General features: G+C 36.3%; 1 long non-coding RNA gene across 1 annotated transcript; it reads left to right on the top strand.

Moving 5' to 3' along the window:
* The first annotated feature begins 5,342 nt into the window (after window positions 1–5,342).
* LOC124888494 lies at window positions 5,343–22,794 on the top strand. Its single transcript, XR_007046789.1, has 3 exons — window positions 5,343–5,407; window positions 21,978–22,050; window positions 22,320–22,794. It is a non-coding gene; the product is annotated as an uncharacterized LOC124888494 (long non-coding RNA).
* Window positions 22,795–23,001: the final 207 nt, after the last annotated feature.

Below are 23,001 nucleotides of genomic sequence, written 5' to 3'. Positions count from 1 at the left end.
ACCCAACACGTTTATGCACAAAATTTCAATGAAAAATTTCCCAGGGTATTACAGAGAGATATTAACTATACTTTCCAAAGAGAGATAGATTCACTATATTAATCCTATAGAGAGTATAGATATTCTCTATGTAGTGGTAGAGAAGGACATTGGGGTGACTGTCCAAATTTCCCTCCCCTCTATTATGCTAACCGGGTTGCTAGTTCTTCTTATGAGCTTGATAGGTTCTATGATAAAGAGAAGGAAGAGGGACACACCGAGTCCAATAGCATTGACCCAAGGCTACTAGATATTTTGGATCGGTTGGATACAATGGAGGAGAATCTAGATGACATGCATCAAGAGGCATTAGGATGGAAAATTGTCAAGATGGGGGAAATGAGTAAAGAAGAAAAGCTTGAACTATCACTAACTTGCCCATTTCCCAAGAGGAGGTTCATCAAGAAGAGAAACTAAGCTATGATGATGAGCTTGTTATCGATGACTCCTCGGTGACTTCCCAATATACCAAATCAAATGAGGAAGAAGAAGACAAAATAATAGGAATGGTGTTAGAGTCTCAAGAAAAAGCAAGGCAAATATCTTAAGATAACTCTGACTCATTCCAGGTTGAAGTGCTTTAGAGAAAGCTATTTTAAATTAGGGGTCGAACCTCATTCAACTCACTTTTAAACATTGTTCCTCAAGGATGTGATGAGAATCTATCCACGAAGACAAATGATGGATTGTGGGGAAACAGAGTACGATTCCTACATTGCAGAATTTGACATTCCGAAAGAGAATATGGAACCCCATCTAACAGAGTCCAAGGGAATCAACTTTCGATGTATATGGAATGGCCTATTGATATGATCACTTTTACCCAAGGATCTCAACTAAGAATTTGATGCAAAGTTGGGTAACAGGTTCAAGTCTTCAAAATTGCAAGATCGAAGCTTGATCGTTATTTTCTCGCCTCTTCCAAGTTTCACCTTCGAAGACTTAAACCTTTTACCCAACTTCCGCCTACCAATTATTATATATTGAATGAAAGTTAGGACGAATATTTAAATCCTCTAAGTGGAAACATAAAAAAGGAAATGGAGACGCCGTGATATGATGTTAAACTAAGTACTCGATGGAAGGCAACCCATCACGCAACAAAAAGTGGCGTATATCCTTTTGATTTATGCATGTAGAGTAGATTTCATTTTTGTTTTTTTGCATGCAGAATTTATGAAATGTTGGTACTAAGAGAAATTTTTATTGAATTTGAAAAAGAAACATGTGACATTGGCAATTTTGGACTAAGTAGGAAATACTAAAATCCTGATTATTTGGTCTCAGTTACCGCGACCGAGGTCTGTGTCACCGCGATCGTAGAGGTTGTATGTCCGTGGTCATGGTATTAGGACTGTGATTGCGGTCAGATCAGTGTAAATGACCATCCGAATACCACTTTCCCCCTACTTCCTCTCCCATTTTCTCTAAAAATTCTCTTTAATTTTGGGCATTACATTGCATATCCAAGCATAAATTCATCCCTTGCATCATCTAATATTGTAATTTGTCTCAATTTTCTTGGTTTTGATATACTTGCATGCTTAGAACTTTTAGTTTAGGGAAAATCCTGAAAGATTATTTTCAATACTAAATGCATGCTTGTTTGAAATTGTGGTTGTGGTTAGCTGTTGTAATTGGTGTACACATTCATGGGGAAGTCTTAAGTACCCATATTTAAGCCTTAAACTATTGAAAAGAATGTGTACACCATGTGTTCGATTCAAAGCCCCTATGAATTCCATGTTAAAATTCTCAAGGTTGGGGTTATAATCATGAAGTCTAGGCTTAAGTTCCTTGATCATAATATTTAGGTGCCTAGTTGAATACAAAATTGGGGATAAAATTATGGTTTTGGTGAAAAGTGTTGAACTGTCAACTATGGTCTCAGGTACCACGATTGCAGTCCCGATGATCACGATTGCGGCCACTGATCCACGATCTCCATACTTAAGGGCAGTGTCTGCAGAAACCAAAATTTCTGCACAACTATTTCTTTCCCCCAGAACCTTCTAACACACTACCACATGAGCCTATTTGATTAATCTAGCATGTTTTAAAGTATGATAATGATAATGATTGCCTGGAATGTATTGTTTATAAGTATTAAGTCACCTTAGAGATGGATAAACTTGACAACACAATATTCATGACCCCACACTGTTCGAACTACTACAATTCGGACTTGCACAGAAATAAGTTGCTCCCTAAAAGGGGTATCAGCTTAGATAAAGTCGAGGAAAAGTTAACAAGTTTTCATGCCAAACTTGAGCAGACCGGGTGGATGTGTTTTTCCTTATACCCCTGTGTTTCCAATAAGCACTAGGTACTTGAATTTTATTTTAACCTAAGCATAGCTTCTTTCACAAACCCGGTAATTACTATTAGTGGAAGGTAAGTAAACTTTGGGACATAGCAAATTAACAAGGGATGTGGGCTCAAGGATGCTAACATGGAGTAGTTTCACGCAAAAACATGTGCGTCAGGGACCTGGATGGTGGATATTTTTTGTGTTGGCAAAGAGGTTCCTTGGGCCACAACCAAGAGAGATATTCTGATGAATGATTTCACAACTGAGGCTAGGCTTTAGCTAAATATTATATGTAGCCGAGTATCGCTTTACACTCGCATGACTATTGTCACAGACATGCGAGATCGGATGGTATATGTCTCTTCTCTCTAGTATCTCCTTAAATATGGGTGAGATTTTTTATTCAGAATAGAAGTACTTCAGAAATTATAGAGTTAAACATCTTCTCCTTCCTTCCCTTATCACAGAGCTATGCAGGAGAGAACGGGTGGAGGAGTATGCTACAGATACCTGGGTGCACCCAGGCCCCCTCATGTTTCCACTCAAATTTAGAGGTGAGGATGCCCCAGGTTAAAGCAAAAAGAGAAAGATGTACTTGAGCAAATCAGTCCAAGAGGATACAGACTCTTGCAGACCCTCATCAGCCACAACCTTTAATAACATCTCTGGTCAGATATAGGTGGTGAGAGAAATACTATATAGACTACCTCAAGGAATAGGAGAGTCCTCCACTACTCACCACTCATACGTATCTCAATTAAACAATGAGATATACAGAGAGGAGCAGGAAAAGTTGGGAGCCTGTAATACCCCGAACTTTCTTTAAGTCAAATCTAGTCTCTAGAAGAGTTAGTGATAACTTCCTAAATAATTAATGTTTTAATCAGATAGAATTTCCCCAATTTTAACTTTTTATCATATGGGAAATTGAATTAGCTTTCCAACTTTACCAATTTAGTCCAAATCTTGTATCGGAGTAAAAAGTTATGGACTTTTTACATAGAACTATCGAAACTACCCAAAAGCAATGGTCAGGCTGATGGACCGTCAAGATAGTGACGGATCATCGCCCAAGTCATTGAGACTAAGGCAGTGAACCCATTTTCTGGCCAAGTGCGACGATCAGGACTGACGGACCATTGAGCTAGCGATGGACCATCACCCAAACCATCGCAGACGAAGAAGAAAGTTCAGGTTCTGGCCAAGTACAATGGGATAGACCAACGAACCATCGCGCCAGTGAAGGACCATCGCCCAAACCATTGGCACTTTTGATCAGCCATTTTAATCTATTTTTAAAAGGGTATTTGGGTCTTTTTCCACCTGTTCTGACCCCTAATTATACCAGACCGGAGCTCATAACTTCTTTATTCATCTATAACACCAAATTAAGGTTTCCCTCAAATATCAATTCCTAAGAACAATAAACCCTAGGTGTTTAATTTCAAATCAAGGATTCAAGCTTTCCTCCACCAATCTTCAAGAAATCATCCACCCAGGTATGCATAGTGTTCATTCATGGATTCATTTCATCCATGAAGTTCAAGAATCCTATTTTAAATTATATATCATGATGTTCATGTTATGGTTGATTATGTTCATGTTATTATTGTTGTATGATTCCCAAGTTGGAATCTTTATGTGTTGTTCATGAAAGCATAATAGTATGTTGATTTGAAATCTTTAAATTTAGTTGATTCATGGAGTTTTGAAGTATTAATTTGATGATCATGCCTAAGCCCCAAGTCATGCATCCTAGGTGTTTGATAAAATGCCTAAGAAGATAGAAATTATGCATTATACATCAATTATGATCTAAATGATAGATGCATGTTTTACCCTTATGCTCAAAATGACCTCCATGTTATTCTTATGTATTGAAATTATTTCTTGGATTGCTCATGAATTAGCCTTATGAAATTATGCCATGTTTACATGCAATCCTATTCATATACCAAGCTATGATAATTAAATGCCTCATGAAATATCCCCAACTATTGTAGTATGAATTATTGATGTTGGTCATGTGTTCAAGAAGTGTCATGCCTTGTCAGTTTCCTCCTATCGAGTCCTGGGGGTACTTGTACCTGACTAGTTGTGTGCCTAGATCCAGTGTCATTTTTCAAGATACTCTCAGTCAATCCATGTTCGGTAGAATTCAGTCAGTCTCATGACTCAAGAAAACTCAGTAATCTCAATCTGTTATTAGATCTCAGTAATATTTCATCAGTCAATGGAACTTAGTGAACTCAATCTAGTAAGTTTAGTATAATTAATTCAGTGTCTAATCAGATGGCAGTAGGATTCAGCACCGAGTGAGCCCAAGGATGGGAACTCACCTGCAAGTAGAGGATGTGATTCTTAGAAGTAATCCTTGCATTCCAGAACTATGTAGTCAGCATAGGTTAAGACATCAAACCTACTAGTTGAGGATAGATGAGGTGTCTTAGACTGTCATATGAGGGTCCCATCGTTCTCCTTAGAGTACCTGTTAGATGAGTGATTACTCACAGCTTGTCCTTACCAGTGGCACGGTATTAACACCCTTCCAATTGGGGTTACAAATTGAACCCCAACTCAATTATATTATCTTATTTAGGGCATGTTAGTTAGATGACTACTTCCCACAATTATAGTCTCAGTCTCAGTCTCAATAATAGAACTCAAATAGTTCTACAGAATTTAGGACTATCAGATACAGTCACCTAGTTCAGTATAGAACTCAGCTAGTTCCATTAGAAATAGGACTGTCAGACACAGTCATTCAGATAATAGTATATCGGTTATATGAAAATTATGTTATCAGTATTCAAATTCAGTAATACCATGATCTTAGTCATAGTTTATGTATTCATGCATGTATTCTCACGCTCATGTTATTCAATCAGTTAGTATTGTTCATATATATAAACCCCTTGCATTCAGCCTACCTCACTTGCATACTAGTATATTCAATCGTACTGATGCATTTGCGCTATGGTGTTTTATACCATAGGTTCAGAAGTACGAGCTTCAGAGCATCCTTAGTTGATTAGACGTTCAGCAGCCAGACTAGCAGTGAGTCCTCATCATTTGAGAATAGCATGATTATTTTATTACCTTATTATTTCAGTAGTCTAGATTTAGTTTGGGACATGTCCCATCAACTCCATAGTTTTTAGATAGTTTAGAGGCTTTCAGACTAGCATGTTCAGACAGTTATTTTAGTTTTCGTATAGTGATACCATATTATTCATATGTTATATGTTATTAGATATTTGAACCTTATGGCCTTTCAACCTTTTTTCTGTATTTATACAGTATATTATGCAGTGCCAGTTACAGATATCAGTCATGGGTTAGCTTGTATTCCTTTAGGGTCATGAGCACTGTGTACCATTACGGGTACTAGATTCGGGCATTACAGAACCACTGTCGTCCATCTAGAGAGAGCTTATTTAGCCTTAGATGTATCACATAGGAACCTCAGGGATTCACATGAAAAACTGGTGAAGAGAGAAAAGAAGTGAGATAAATTCATCAAGAAGTTGTAGAAGGGGGTGAAAGGCATTTTCAAGGTGCTCAAGCTCAACCATAGACTACCTTCACCTAGGATGGATAGTGTGGATAAGGCCCCTGCTGATTGTTATGTTGATGATGCTGAGGGTGATAGTGCAGAGTTAGCGGGAGAAGATAGTTCTTGATGCATATTCGGGGAGACCCCTTTTACTTTTGCTTGCTTGCACATGCAGTGAGGACACTACATTTTTATAGTTAAGGTACCCCTGGACTTGTACTATTTTGGTGTTGTGTGTCGACTATTGTTATTGATGATGTTTTGTAATGATATTTTAGATACTATTTTTATTTTGTTTTTAAATGCTACATTTTTAAGTACCCAATTATTGCCTACGTTTTATGGATTATCGTGTTCTTTTCTTAGTTTTAGTTTTTCTTTTTACTTAGCTTTTATGTTGATTTTTATGATGTATGACAAGTTTTGTCCTATGATAGATTGAGTGACAACATTCTTAAGGGTAAGGCATCGTGATTGGGTTTTGAGGCATAGGTCCAGGGGAATTCTAAGTACCAGTAGCATAAATGTCATGACTACAAGAGAAGTCTAAGTGCCTATGGCATTTTAAATCATAAAAATTGTAAAATTGGGATCATGTTATACACCGTTGGTGAAGTCTAAGTAGTCATATGGTTAGTTAGCTCATTTTGAGACAAAATGTGAGGCTAAGGCTTTGGTTGTTGCCATAGTTTAGCAAAATTATGAGTGGTGCTGATGTAAAATGAATGATCCCCTCCATTCAAATTTTTTAAAATCAAGGGCACTAACGTGAGTAATATTGTACCAAGTCTTTTTATCTTTTTGTGGCTTCATAGATTTTTGACTTATGAATAGAAATAGATACTCCAATTTTGTCTTTAGTGGGAAGGACATTTAAGCTCCCTTGGTGAATTTTGCATGCCACGTGTGGTGAGCTATTTTCATTCATCTTTTGTAAACTTGTATTACCTAGAACATGCATCGTTAGTCTTTCAAAGCTAATTTTGATTGAATTTGGTTGGAGAAATAATCTTATGCCATCTTTTGGAAACCACTTTATCCTAAAAAGCTTACCAAAACATAAATGTTGTCCCTAGATACCCACTTTGAGTCTTTGGACCTTTCTTTGACAAATACATTACAAACCGTGAACCATTCTTTTTATCTCTCTTTTAAACCAATCCTCCTTGAACTTGAAGATGCAACTTTAGGCTAAAAGCCTAAGTTGGCGGTGGTGAAAGTTGATGGAAGGAAGTTTGGAGCCACTATATGATGGTAAAATCCTGAATATGCCTAAGTGTTGAAAATAACGGAATAGAAAAATAAAGGATCCAAAAAAGGAAGGAATTGCATGAAAAGTGAAAGGAAAATAAATAAAGAGAAAAATAGGCGAACAAAGGAATCAACGTGTAGGCATATGTAAAGAGAGAAAATCGAGAAGAGTGGGCCATAGTCAATAAGGAGGATTGAAAAGTATGATGTAGATGTTCAAGGAAGGGTGTAGCCATGTTGTTCCCAAATGATTTCCTACCTTAACCCAAACCTACATTACAAGCTTAGAAAGTCCTTCAAGATCTCCAACCATATACTTTCTTTGTAGTGGCAATTGAAATAGGTGCAAGCCTAAGGTATGACACTTGTTGCATAGAGATTTCTTTTGTGAGAGAGTGAGTTTTTGTACTTATAATTATGTGTTGCATATTTGGTAGTTTGGATTATGGAATTCTATTTCTTGTGAAGATTGGCATGTGAACAAGTTGAGGTGGGTGATTGTGTCACCTTCCGAGCATTGAGGCAAATGGAGTATAACTTAGCTATGGTAAAAAAGTGAGCCACCTCTAAAGCATTGGTAGTTGTTGCTTGGTTGATTTTTGAAGACATATGTATCCTTGAATGTTTCATTTTATAATGAGGGATGTAGTGGAAATTAGCTTAGCCAATGTGCAAAGAGCTACTCGTGGTTGTGACTAAGGTTGAAGTCATTGTGATCTTTAAGGCAAGAAGTTTGGGCAGAAATAATTGTGTCTCGTGGTAAGAGGTAGTGTTGCTTAAGGACAAGCAGTAGCTTTAAGTTGGGAGTTTTGATGAATGGTAAATTTACCACTCATTCGCACTCAACATTTATATACATTACCTTGTTTAGAAGGAATAAACGAAACACAATTATGATTAAATGCACTAATATCCACTCTTTGCAGGCACAGAGTTGAGGAGATAGAAATATGTGGATTGGAGCTTAAAATGATCAAAATGGGAGCATGAAAGTGCAGCTAAACACCTAGAGAAGAAGGGCCTCAGTCACCTCAACAAATTAAGTTGAGCATTATCACTAATATAAATAAAGTAGGAGATAAAGGATCCCCTTGTTTCAACCCTCTTGAGGATTTAAAAAATCCTTTAGGTTTCCCATCAATAAAATTGAATACCAATTGTTTGCAACTAGCCTAAAAACCATGTCAATAATTTCTTCACAAAAACTACCTTTCTTAGGACTTTTGTAAGAAACAACCACTCCACCTTATCATAAGCTTTCATCATGTCCAGCTTCATCACCATATTTGGAGGCTTTCCTCTTTTTCTTATTTTTGACACTCTCTCCTATACCATCAGTATGTCTTCATCAATATTTCTTCCTTGTAAAAATCCAGCTTGTTCTTTAGAAATTATATTAGGAAAAATCCCATTTATTCTTTCAAAAATTAATCTTGAAAAGATTTTATTCACAAAATTACTAAGACATATAGGTCTCATATCAGAGAATGTATTCACTACCAACTTTTTTGGTAGCATCACCAAATTAGCATGTGTAATGAATCTTGGAAGTGCATATCCATAAAAGAAGGTTGTTATCATTAGATGAATATCATTACCTATGACATCCCATGTATATCGGTAGAATGCTCCAGTCGTGCCATCAGTACCCCCTGCACTATCTCTATTTAATCCCATCACTGGAGATTTAACTTCCTCCAGGCTTGGAAGTTTCTTCAGTTCTTTAATTTACTTCCTCTGATACTACCGAAGGCAATACTTCAAACATTGAGAAATCCATTTCATCCTCCTATTTTGTAAATTATTTTTGAAAGAAATTTGTTGCAGCTTCTGCAATTTCAGCTTGATCTTCCATCCAATTTCCTTCTTCATTTTGTATTCTTGTAATCTTTAATCTATCCCTTCTGCCCCTAACTATTGTATGAAAAAACATGGTATTTCTTTCTCCATCCTTGAACCACTCAAATCCTGCCTTCTGTCTCCAGAAATCTTTCTTCTTTCTTAGATGTATACTTAATTCAACATATGCTTTTAATAAGCTAGCCCTATTAGTTCCTGAAGAATCTTCCTCAAGTTGTTTCTTGCTTACTTTTAAGACCTCCACCAATATAGCTATCTACTAAAAGATATTTCCAAACTTCTACTTACTTCCAAATGGTTAAAGCAACTTTTATCTATTTAAGCTTCTGATGAAACATGGTAAATGAATTTCCTTCTATTATAGTATGTCAGTTCTATATTAACACTTCCATGCATGATTCCTCTTTCAACCAAAAATTCAAATACCTAAAAGATTTAACAATTTGATCATTTTTGCTACTGATTAAAGTAACAAAAGAGCATGATCTGAACCATTTCTTACCAAGTGTTCCACCTCCAAGATTGGAAATACATCATGCATCTTATCATTACACATGACCCTGTCCAATCTTTTAAAAATGCATTCTTCATCAGTTCTCCCATTCCACCAAGTATATTTGTTACCCTTAAATATACATTCCTCCAGATTTCACACACAATAATTGAATTCTTTTGTCTCTGTCATTGTAACAAGTAATTCTCCCAGCTTTTTTCCCCTATCCCTTATCATATTAAAGTCCCCTCTACTATCCAAGGTTCATGAATATTATTAGATAATTCTCCTAGTGACTCCTGTAATAATAATCTTTCATTTGGACTGCATTTTGCATATACTAGTGTAACATTTACTGATATTCCAGCATTCTGATTCTCCAATTTCAATGTAAGATGTTGTTTCTCATTTTTAATTACACTATACTCCATTGCAGAATCCATAAATACCTATATCTTGCCTGAAAAATTAGTTGTCGCATGTCGCATCCCTAATCTTCTTTTAAAATCATCAATATTGTAGCTTTCCTAAAACGGCTCCATGAGACCTATAAAACAAAATTGATGTCTCTTATGCATTATTGTAATACCCCATACTATTCTTAGTTTAGTTCAACTCCTAGTTGCATGCATAAGAGGCTTAAAATCTAAAAATTTCACAAAGTGTTAGGGACTTAGTCATATTTTAGGCCTCTTAAACCTGAGGATTTTTAAATTGGTCTTTCCGACCCCGAGATGTTAGTTTTTGAGTTAATTCATGTTCAGGGGTGTAAGGGTCATGTATCAGAGAAGTTTCAGATTTTTTGGATAAGGATTGGGCCACGTTTGGATCACGATTCCAGTAGCTCATCGTGATAGGGCCGCATTTCCATCGTAATAGCGATGGTGCCCTCATCGCATTACGGTGAGCCTTTTAATCTGTATTTCAGTTACGAATTTAAATGTCTAAGGGGAAATTATGTCTTTTCCCCTCAACCCAATCTGTAAATCCACGACTTAAAGCTTTAATTAGGGCATTATTTGCCTATCTTCTCCAATTTTCTCTCAAAAACAAACCCTCTCCACCCCCAAGATCATCAAATTCCATTACTTTCTCTCCAAGAAAACTAAGAATTCAAGCTCCCCAATTTAAGAACATTCAAAAAAGCATCAAGATTTATGTGTCTCTTTCAAGCTTAAGGGTTTAAGGTATGTGTGATGTTCATCCATATGCCCTTTTCACCCATGGAGTCCAAGAATCCTTTTATTTTTAAATTATGAGTTTTTACATGATTATGTTGAACTATCTTCATGAATCTTTTATTATTACAACTTCAAGTTAAGATTATGAATATTTTCAAGTGGAACGGATGATAGTATGTTTTGAACGTTGTAGTTCTCATGCCATTATTATGCGAGTCAGAATAAATCCTCAAATTATGATTTTTTTTCATGTACTCATACTATTTCCTAATATTTAAAATCATCCCCATGTTAAAGTCTTGATCTCCATGTGTTTGATGAAATGTCTAAGTGATGGGTTTAGATTGGTGATTTCCAATTATGGTTCTTAAAGCTTTTATATGTCCTTATTGTTATTTATATTCAGTGTTGATGGGTTATGAACACCCATACCTAGTTGTTTATACAAATTCAGTATCTTCAGAATAATTTCAGATAAACTGTGAGCATTGCCATTCAGTCAAGTTATTCATGATCAGTTCTTTACTTATTTAAGCTTAGTTCAGTCTAGTAATCAGTGTTAGTTTAGTTGGGAGTAGGATTTACCACCTAGTGAATCTAGGAATGGGGATTCACCCGTCAGTTAAGACTGGGACCTTAGCAGTAGTCCCTAAGTTCTAGAACAACATAGCCAACTTAGGATTATGAGATGTCACCCACTAGTATATGGCTGACACTATCTTAGGGGTCACCCGCTAGTTTAGAACTAACTCTTTAGTCCTTTGGGATATTAAATTAGTGGATCCACACAGCTAGTATTAGTACCCATGACACGATACTGACACCCTTCCAACTGGGGTTATAATTTGGACCCTAATTAGCTTAGATTAGGGCATGTCAATTAGATGATACCTCTCACAGTCTCAATTCAGTATTCCGTATAGAATTCAGTTCAGGTTTGCTTGACCATAGCACATAAACTTTCGATTATTCAGTTATCAAATTTTAGTAATTTAGTTAATATATTATTCCAGAAATATTATATGCTTGGTCTTGCATTTTTAGTATTTCGGTTTCCATACATGCATACTCGGTTACCTCATGATATTAAGTCAGTCATTATATTCATGCACAGTTAACCCATGCATTTTAGCCTAACCTCATCTCATATACCAATACATTTAATGTATTGACCGCACACTTTCTTAGTGCTATGATGTCTTATATCATAGGATAGGACGCACAGTTTCCTGACCGTGCTTAGATAGTTCAGCATTACAGCAGCACCAGCAGCAGTGGTGAGTCCTTATCCTTTGAGGATAAGTTTATCTTTTATTTAGTTATTTCAGTATTTTTTATCACAGTCAGTTGGAGTTAGTTGGGGGTTTGTCCCATCAACTCCACAGTTAGTCAGTTAGAGGCTTTTTAGACAGTCAGTTAGTTTATTAGACTTATCAGTTGGATTTCAGTATCTTTTAAAGATATTTTAGACTTACGAATTTAGTTGTATTTTCAGTATCTAGACCTTATGGCCTTATCAGTTATTTTTCATATATGTATATTGTCATTATATTGTTCAGTGCTCACAGCAGGTACCAGCTCATGGGTTAGCTTGTGGTCACTTGTGACCGTAAGCACCATTGTCGTGACTAGGAGGTAGCCTCGGGTCGTGACTAAATTTAGTATTAGAGCCTAAGATTTTACAATATCCTGGGGAGTCTGAAAGTTGCGTTGAGTAAAGTGTTATTCATGGGTGTGAAGCACGCCACACTTATGGACAAGAGGCTACAAGATATTTTAGGAAATGTTTCCCTTCTTTCAGTATTTATGTTGTGCAAAAGAGCATGACCTCTATTTAAACTCTTTTTTTGACTCATTCTTTCTTTTATTTAAACACAATGCCTCCTAAAAAATAATGGAAGGAGAAATAGAAATCATCTTGTATCTCCGCCTGTTCAAGAAGACCGCTTGAATGAGCATGTCTCCCATCCCAAGTTCAAAGATGCATTCACTACCCTAGCTCATTCATTAGATGCTCAGAATTATCAGTTGGATATTTCCCCAGCTAATCTAGTGGCAAATATAGTTGCAGCTAGGATTTGAGATTTCATCCGAATAAATCCCCCTTTGTTTTTAGGATCCAAGTATGAGGAAGATCCATAGGAGTTTCTTGATATGGTTCAAAAGGTAACTGATATAAGGGGTGTCACTTCAAGTGAGAGTGCAGAGTTGGATGCATACCAGTTGCAACATATAGCTCATACATGGTATAAATAGTAAAAAGAGAATAGGGGTACTGAGGCGGGGCCTGTAGAGCGGGAGGAGTTTGCCAAAGCCTTTTTAGACAGGTTCTATCCATTAGAGCTGAGGGAAGCTAAGGTGTTGGAGTTCATCAATTTGAAGCAGGGTAGAATGAGTGTGAAGGAATACTCGATTAAGTTTACTCAGTTGGTGAGGTAAGTTCCTTCGATGGTGGCTGATAATAGATCTAGAATGAGTAATTTTTTTTTTGTGTAGATAATAGTATAGTCTAGGAGTGTAGGACAGCTATGTTGATTAAGGAGATGGACCTATCTAGGATTATGGTTCATGCTCAGCAAATTGAGAAAGAGAAGATTAAGGAGAAAAAAAGAGAGAATAAGAGGGCTAGAACAGGTAGCTTGAATTATTCTCAGCTGAGGTCAAAGTGTGGTAATCGTTCTCAGTTCCATTAAAAACTTTTAGTCCCAACTCATATTCAGCTAGTGCGCCAGTGCCGAAATTCAAAAATGATAGTCGGGATAGGGCGCTAGGCTCCAAGTCCTAAGGTAGTATTAACAGTGATCGTACTAATCCACTTTGCTAGAAATATGGTAGAAATCATTAGAGTGTGTGCAAAGCTGGTAGTGATGTGTGTTTTAGGTGTGGAAAGCCAGGATACAGGGTCAGAGAGTGTCTAGTAATTTCCCAGAGAGGAGAGGATTTACGCCAATAGGGCCAGCCCAATCTGTCATCAGCTCCAGCGGTCGCTCGATTCAACAGGGTGATACTTCTAGTGCCACCAGTGGACAGCGGCAGAATAGGTTGTATGCACTCTAGTCCCGACATGATCAGGAAAGTTTTCTTAATATGGTTACGAGTATGTTGCAGGTCTTTCATCTTCATATTTATGCTTTGCTAGACCCTAGAGCCTCACTTTCTTTTGTAACCCCCTATATAGCTGTTAATTTTGGTGTCAGCCTAGAAACATTAGTAGAGCCTTTCTCAGTGTCTACCCCAGTGGGTAAATTTATCATAGCCAGACGGGTATACAGAAATTGACCAACTATAATATTTTAAAAAGTCATGTTAGTTGATATCGTAGAGTTAGAAATGACTAAATTTGATGTCATTCTCGACATAGATTGGCTTCACTCATGGTAGCATTAGTTGACTGTAGAAATAGAGTCATTCAGTTTTAGTTTCCTAATGAACCAATTATTAAATGGATGGGTAGTACTTCAGTGCTTAGGGTTCAAATTATTTTATATCTTAAGGGGAGAAAAATAATATCTAAGGGGTGTGTTTACCATCTTGTTTGAGTTAAAGACTCTAATTCTGCAGCTCATAATCTCGATTCAGTTTCAGTAGAAAAGGAATTTCCAGATGTGTTCCCTAAAAATCTTTTCAGAGTTCCTCTTAAAAAGAAAATTAACTTCAGAATAGATCTCCTTTTTGATACCCAGCCTATCTCTATTCTGCCCTACCGAATGGCTCCAGCTGAGCTAAAAGAGTTAAAAGAACACTAAAAGATCTTTTAGATAAGGAATTCATTAGGACCAATGTTTCCCCATGGGGCGCTTAGTCCTTTTTGTGCATAAGAAAGATGGTTCTCTCAGAATGTCCATCAATTACCATCAGTTGAACAAAGTCATAATCAAGAATAAGTACCCACTCCCCAAGATTGATGACTTATTCGACCAACTTCAGGGTGCCAGTTATTTCTCTAAGATAGACCTCAAATCCATCTATCATCAGCTCAGAGTCAGAGCCAGCTGAGCTAAAAGAGTTAAAAGAATATTTAAAAGATCTTCTAGATAAGGGATTCATCAGGACCAGTGTTTCCCTATGGGGCGCTCTAGTCCTTTTTGTGCGTAAGAAAGATTATTCTCTCAGAATATGTATCAATTACCATCAGTTGAACAAAGTCACATTCAAGAACAAGTACCACTCCCTAGGATTGATGACTTGTTCGACCAACTTCAGGTTGCTAGTTATTTCTCTAAGATAGACCTCAGATCCAACTATCATTAGCTCAGAGTCAGAGAATGTGATATTCTGAAGACAACCTTCAGAACCTGGTATGGTCACTTCAAATTTCTAGTAATGTCTTTTGGACTAACGAATGCCCCAGCAGCTTTTATGGACTTAAAAAACATAGTGTCCATACAAGACTTGGACATGTTCGTCATCATCTTTATTAATGATATTCTCATCTACTACCATAGTTAAAATGGTCATCTAGACCATCTCAGAATTAAATTGCAAACTCTTAGAGCCCATCAGTTATTCATCAAATTTATTAAGTGCAAGTTCTGGCTAAGATCAGTTGCTTTCCTTGGCCATATTATTTCTGGTGATGGCATTAGAGTTGACTCTCAAAATACTAAAGCAGTGAGAAACTAGCCCAAACCCATCTCTCCGTCAGGTATCAAAAGCTTCTTGGGTTTAACTGGCTATTACAGATGGTTTGTTGAAGGGTTTTCATCTATTACATCCCCCATGTCTTGATTGACTCAGAAGAAAGTCAAGTTTTAGTGGTCAAATTCTTATGATAAGAGTTTTCAAGAGTTGAAGACTCGACTCACCTCTGCCCCAGTTTTGACTTTGCCAGATGGTTCAAATGGGTTTGTTGTTTACTGTGATACTTCCAGAGTTGGTCTTGGTTGTGTATTGATGTAGAGAGGTAAGGTCATAGCATATGCCTCTAAACAGCTTAAGTCTCATGAAAATAATTACCCTACCCATGATCTTGAGTTGGCAGCTATTATTTTTTCCTTTAAAATTTGGAGGCATTATCTTTATGGAGTTCATGTTGATGTGCTCACGGATCACAAAAGTTTGAAGTATGTGTTTTAGCAGAAGGATTTAAATCCTCATAGAAAGTGGCTTGAGATGTTAAAACATTATGATATGGGTGTGTTGTATCATCCGGGCAAAGCCAATATGGTGGCAGACGCCCTTAGTAGATTATTTATGGGTAGTGTTTCTCATGTTAAGAATAATAAGATAAAGTTATTCAGGAAGGTTCATTAGCTTGCTAGATTAGGTATGCTATTGGTTTATTTAGCAGAGGGTAGTATATGGGTTCATAATGGTTCAAAAATTCTTTAGTTGCCGAAGTGAAAGAAAAGCAAGGTAGGGATTACAGTCAGGTTAAGTTGCAGAAATCTGTTAGTGATCAGAAAGTAGAAGCTTTCTCGCAAGGGGGAGATGGTTTGTTGCGATGTTAGGGTAGGCTGTGTATGTTGTGTGCTGATAATTTGAGACGGTGGATTTTTACAGAAGCGTATGGTGTGCATTACTCTTTACACCCTGGAGCCACTAAGATGTATCGTGATTTGCAGGAAATCTATTGGTGGAGTGGTATGAAGAGGGATAATTCAGAGTTTATAGCTAAGTATTCTAATTGTCAGGAGGTTAAGGTTGAGCACCAGAGGCCTAGTGGAACATTACAAGATTTTAGCATTCCCACTCAAAAGTAGGAAGAGGTGAACATGGATTTTGTGACAAGTTTACCTCATATGCATTGTTGGCATGATTCGATATGGGTTATTATAGACAGAATAACTAAATCAACTTATTTCTTGCCAGTTCATACATCTTATTCAGATGAGGACTATGCCAATCTCTCTATTAGAGAGTTATTAAGGTTGTATGGAGTCCCGTTGTCTATCATTTCAAATAGCGGTACTCAGTTTAGCTCTCACTTTTGGAAGGCTTTTTAGAAGGGTCTTAGAACCCAAGTTCATCTGAGTATAGCTTTTCATCCTCAGACAGATGGCCAGGTAGAGGACCATTCAGACCCTAGAGGATATATTGAGAATATGTGTTCTTGATTTCAAGGGTAGTTGGGATGATCACTAACCTTTGATCGATTTTTCCTACAATAATAGTTATCATTCTAGTATTTAGATGGCTCTGTTTGAGGCTCTTTATATGAGGAGATGTAGATCTCTTATTAGTTAGTTTGAGGTAGGCGAGGCTGTATTAATAGGACCAAATTTGGTGTTTGATGCAATGGAAAAGGTTTAATTGACTAAGGAGAGGCTTAAGACATCCTAAAGCCGTCAGAAATCCTACGTAGATGTAAGGAAAAAAATCTTGAGTTTGAATTTGGGGATTTGGTGTATTTGAAAATCTCGCCCATGAAGGAGTGAAAAGATTTGGCAAGAAGAGGAAGCTTAGTCCCCGATATGGTTGCCCTTACATACTTTTGAGTCATTTTGGAAAGGTAGATTATGAGCTTAAGTTGAATGCAGATTTGGCATCAGTGCATCCAGTGTTTTATGTTTCCTTGTTAAAAAAGTATATTGGTGATCCAGCTGTTGTAGTTTCTTTAGAAAGCACAGATGTTCAAGATAGTGTTTCTTATAAAGAAATCCCAATCGAGATCCTTGATTGTTAGATTCATAGACTAAGGGACAAAGACGTTCCCCTGGTCAAAGTTTCTTTGCGAAATCGGTCCATTAAGGGAGCAACTTGGGAAGTAGAAGTAGATATGTGTACCAAGTACCATCATTTTTTCTCTGTAAACTCAGATTCAGCTTAAGGTAACTGTTTTCCTTAGATTGTTTCTTTACCATTCTCAGTTCCATCTATGTGATCATACTCATGTCATTGCATATGTTCATCAATTCAGTTCAGTCATGTATCATATTTCAGACTCTATCATGTAATCATGTTTCCAATTGTGCATGTTCAGTATGTGATCTTAGTTGCCTAAATTCAGAACTTTCAGCCTAATCAATCTCATTTAAGGACGACTATTCCCAGGGGGAAGATATTATAATACCCTATACTATTCTTAGTTCAGTTCCACTCCTAGTTACATGCATAAGAGGCTTAAAAACTAAAAATTTCACTAAGTGTTGGGGACTTACTCATATTTTTGGCCTCTTAATTTTGAGGATTTTTAAATTGGTTGTCCTGACCCCGAGATATTGGTTTTTGAGTTAATTCATGTTCAGAGGTGTAACGGGCATGTCTTGGAGAAGTTTTGGATTTTTCAGATGAGGATTGGGCCACGTTTGGATCACAATTCCAGTAGCTTATAGTGATAGGGCCACGTCACCATCGTAATAGCGATGGAGCCCTCATCGCATCGCGGTGAGCCTTTAATTCGTATTCCAATTATGAATTTAAATATATGAGGGGAAATTATGTCTTTTCCCCTCAACCCAATTCATAAATCCATAACTTAAAGCTTTAGTTAGGGTATTATTTGCCAATGTTCTCCAATTTTCTCTCAAAAACAAACCCTCTCCTCCACCAAGATCATCAAATTCCATTACTTTTTCTCTAACAAAACTAAGAATTCAAGTTCCCCAATCCAAGAACATTCAAGAAAGCATCAAGATTGGTGTATCTCTTTCAAATTTAAGGGTTTAAGGTATGTGTGATATTCATCCATGGGCCCTTTTCACCCATGGAGTCTACTAATCCTTTTTTATTTTAAATTATGTGTTTTTACATGATTATGTTGAACTATCTTCATGAATCTTTGATTATTACAACTTCAAGTTAAGATTATGAATGTTTTCAAGTTGAATGGATTATAGTATGTATTGCAGTTCCCATGTCATTATCATGCAAGTTGGAATAAATCCTCAAACTATTATTTTTATCATGTACTCATGCTATCTCCTCATATCTAAAAGATCCCCATGTTAAAGTCTTGATCTCCATGTGTTTGATGAAATGTCTAAGTAATGGGTTTTGAATGGTGATTTTTCATTATGGTTTTCAAAGCTTTTATATGTCCTTATTGTTATTTCCATTTAGTGATGGTGGGTTATGAACACTTGATACCTAGTTGTTTACATAAATTTAGTATCTTCAGAATAATTTCAGATGAACTATGAGTATTGCCATTCAGTCAAGCTATTTATAATCAATTGTTTGCTCAGATAAGCTTAGTTCAGTCTAGTAATCAGTGTTAATTTAGTTGGAAGTAGGTCTTAGCACCGAGCGAACCTAGGGATGGGGGCTCATCCATCAGTGAGGATTGGGTCCTTAACAGCAATCCCTAAGTTCTAGAACTACTTAGCCAGCGTAGGATTATGAAATGTCACCTGCTAGTATAGGATTGACACTCTCTTTGGGGGCACCCGCAAGTTTAGGACTGACTTTCTAGTCCTTTGAGACATTAGATTAATTGATCCAAACAGCCAACATTAGTACTCGTGGAATGGTACTGACACCCTTCTAATTGGGGTTACAAGTTGGGCCCAAATTATCTCAGATTAGGGCATGTCGGTTAGATGATACCGCCTACAGTCTCAAATCATTATTCAGTAAAGAATTCAGTTCAGGTTTGCTTGACCATAGCATACAGACTCTTAGTTATTTAGTTATCAGATTTCTATAATTCAATTTACATATTATTTCAAAAACATTATATTCTTGGTCTTGCATTCTCAGTATTTCAGTTTCTATGCATGCATACTCGTTACCTCAGGCTATTCAGTCAGTTATTTTATTCATGCCCAGCTAACCTATGCATTTTATCTTAACCTCATCTCATATACCAGTATATTCAAAGTACTGACCGCATACTTTCTGCACACTATGATGTCTTATTTATAGGTTTAGATGCATAGTTTCCTAATCACGCTTAGGTAGTTCAGCGTTGCAGCAGTAGCAGTGGTGATTCCTCATCCTTCGAGGATAATTTTATCTTTCATTCAGTTATTTTAGTATTTCTTTATTATAATCAATTGGAGTTAATTGGAGGTTTTTCCTATCAACTCCACAGTCAGTTAGAGGCTTTTCAGACAGTCAGTTAGTTTATTAGACTTATCAGTTGGATTTCAGTATTTTTCACAAATGTTTTAGACTTGTGAATTTATTTGTATTTTTAGTATCTAAACCTTATGGCCTTATCAGTTGTTTTCAACACATGTCTATTGTCATTATAATATTCAGTGCTCACAGCAGGTACCAACTCATAGGTTAGCTTGTGGTCACTTGTGACTGTAAGCACCATTATCGCGACTAGGCTCGGGTCATGACACTGTAATTAACCTTGTGAATGCTTTTTGAGTATTCATTAATCTGATATTCCATATCAATGCATTTATTTTTATTTTGATTATGTTTTATGACTTCTTGTTTGCATTGTACTTCCTCTTGAATTTCTGGCTTTCTTTTGTTTTCTTCTATATTTAGCACTCAAAGTGTGTATTTTCTTTGGAGACAAATCACCTGCTATAGCCACCTGTTCAATATTGTCCTCTAAATCTTCATCATCCATATCTACTTTGTTGACATTTGTAAGTTCAAGTTGCTTCCCTGCATTTATTTCTAAATGAACAATTTCTTCTAGCATCATAACTTTCTTATTTGTATTTTGCTGTTCCACCATCATCAGCTCTCCATCTATGTTACAATTTTAAGGTTCCTTTTGTTTGTCATGTTTATTTTCACTATGTCCTGTGTGTTCTTCTCTCTATTGATGTTGGTCACCTTTTTTGCATTATTATTATCTTTTTTACTTCTATCAACTGGACTTTATTTTGCACTTCCATCTCTCTAACTTTGAGTTGTTTGCTTTGTTATTGGAATAGTTGCATCTTGTTTTTCCTCTTATGAACTTTTCTTGCCAAAACTCTTACTTACCTTATCTTTTATAGATTTCTTGCTTCTATCCTGACTCTCTTTATAAACCTTGATCTCTTCCTCTATAGTTAAAGCTTTAAAACATTGGAAATAGCCACATCTTCTTGATTTTCATTTCTACTTCACCTACTATATGCCCATACCTATCTCTCATGTATTTGTTTCTCTTTTGTAACCATTGGTGTTTGTTTATATTTTTTGTATTTCCCTTCTCAGCATCCTTATGCCTATTATCCTATCCTTGTTTTCTTTCAGTATTTCTCTCATCTTTTTTATCCTACACTTTATCATGTAATTCCAGATGAATATTCCAACAGGTTTCTTCATCATGTCCTTTCAAACAATATTCTTTGCAATACTTAGGCATATAGTCATATTGTATACTAATCCATTTTGACTTTATTTCCCCTATAACTTTATTTTCTTCATTGATTTTCACCTTCTGGGGTAATTTAGCTATCAAATCCACTTCAACTTTTACCATTGTACAACTAGGTCTTATTTGATTCCTTGTAGCCATATCCACAGTTAATGGTTTTCCTACAGCTAAAGCTATCAAAAACATTGCCTTCTTTGCAAAAAAATTGGTGGGAGATCTAGCATTGAAATCCATGCTACCCCTATAGTAGTTTCAATATCTGGCTTAAACAATGGATCCAATTTTAATGTTTTTATCTGCCAGTACATGTCTGTTGCCTTAATATAAAATGCTGATGATGATAATAACTGCACATAATCCGCTAATTCATTCAATCTAATCAGTATATGCCTTGCATCCAACACTCCTATTGTGCATTCTCCATTTATCCCACATTGCATTGGTATATCTTTTCTCAACTACTTGATATCAAATTTTCTATAAGAGAACTTACCAATAATGGCGTATTACAAATTCTCTTGTAGTATCATATTTCTCACCTCTTATGATTTCTACGTACTACTAGGTTCTCTATGCAGTATGATAACTGGTTTTGATGGAACCTTAATATTATCATGCACATACATTTTAGGTTTGAATAAATCAGCATATGTTGTCTCCTTACCATCTACTTTCTTCATATCCTCTTCTTTCTGGATCACTTATTCCTTTGGTGGGTCATTCCTACTGAATGTAGTAGCCATTATAGCCAAAAATTAAATTAGGTTTAGGGTTTTTTGTATGCGGTGGCTGTTGGTTTAGGGTCTTTGATTTTCTCTTGTTTAGATTGAAAAGTTGTTAGGGTTATTAGGTTAATGATTTTAAATCTCGTGATTAAGCCTTGTTCCCTGTCACAACATCTTTTATATATATGTGTGTGTGTATGTATGTATAAATTGAATGTGTCCATATGATTTTTAATGATTTTGAACTGATTTAATCATGGCATTATTTTACCCTTTATCCCTAAGTTACATACTAGCGCTCACCCCACTAACCACCCCCGGATGTTGTATCCCCACGCAATGCAGGGTCTGGAGATATTTTTATTTCTTTGCGCAATGATAGGTGATTCCTTAATTATCCATGAGTTGGCTTGAAGTGGTGAGCCTCTCCTTCTTCTTAGAGGCCTGTTACTTCATTGTTTTATTCATGTATAGACTATTTTGAGTTTCTCTTTTTGGCTATAGTTGGGGGTATGTCCCGATTTAAGTTGTCTTTTGGATATTAGAGGCTTTATGGATTACTGTGGATAGAGATTGTTATTGGAAATCTTAGTTTTCCTTTCTAGCTCGTGCTTATCTATTTTGTTATATGTTCGGTATTCTTCCGCTGCTATATATATACATATATATGGTGTTCTTTTTGACTAGGCAAAGAGTCTCTGGTCCTCGGCAAACTTTACATACCCATCACGGCCAAGCCCTGGTTTGGGTCGTAACACATCTTTCAATGGGGCCAGCCGAGAAAAAAAGATAAATGTGGATGATGCGGATGATAGTGAGTATTCTTTCCTCTCTGATGTTGAGGGTGGTGATGGTGGTGATGATAAGGCTCATTCTCGATCCAGAATTGATTGGCTCGCCTGTAGTTTGCTAGTTTGATGCAGAGTTTAGGGAGTCCCTACCTCCTTCTCTACTTTATTATGTACTAGATTTTTTTAGTTGAGGGTGGGGCAACTTGTATTTGTTATTGGGCCTGTGCTATTTATATTTCATTTTGATAAATTTGTGCCCTTGTTAGGCTTGATTTGTATGATTGATTGATTGAGACCCTTATCGGGATTGTGTGGTGTTGATATGGATGATTATTTTGGTGCTTATTGTGTTGATTATTTTTGTTGGATTAGTCGTTTTTGTTGTTATTTATTTCTAGATTAGATTCTTGTAGTTTTTATTTTGCTAGTAGTTTGAATGATTTTTCCTGATGATGGATCTTAAGGGAAAATCGTCATTTTAGATTTGGTATTATTTTTGGGAAGTCCAATTAAAAATGAAAATTAATTTTAAATTTCCTTCACAAAATTAAAGATAATTTATCACTAAGTTTCTATTT

Source organism: Capsicum annuum, chromosome 11 (genome assembly GCF_002878395.1).
Source record: "Capsicum annuum cultivar UCD-10X-F1 chromosome 11, UCD10Xv1.1, whole genome shotgun sequence".
Classification (NCBI taxonomy): Eukaryota; Viridiplantae; Streptophyta; class Magnoliopsida; order Solanales; family Solanaceae; genus Capsicum; species Capsicum annuum.
Note: the sequence above shows the minus strand (reverse complement) of the source record. Positions and strands in the feature narration are given on the sequence as shown.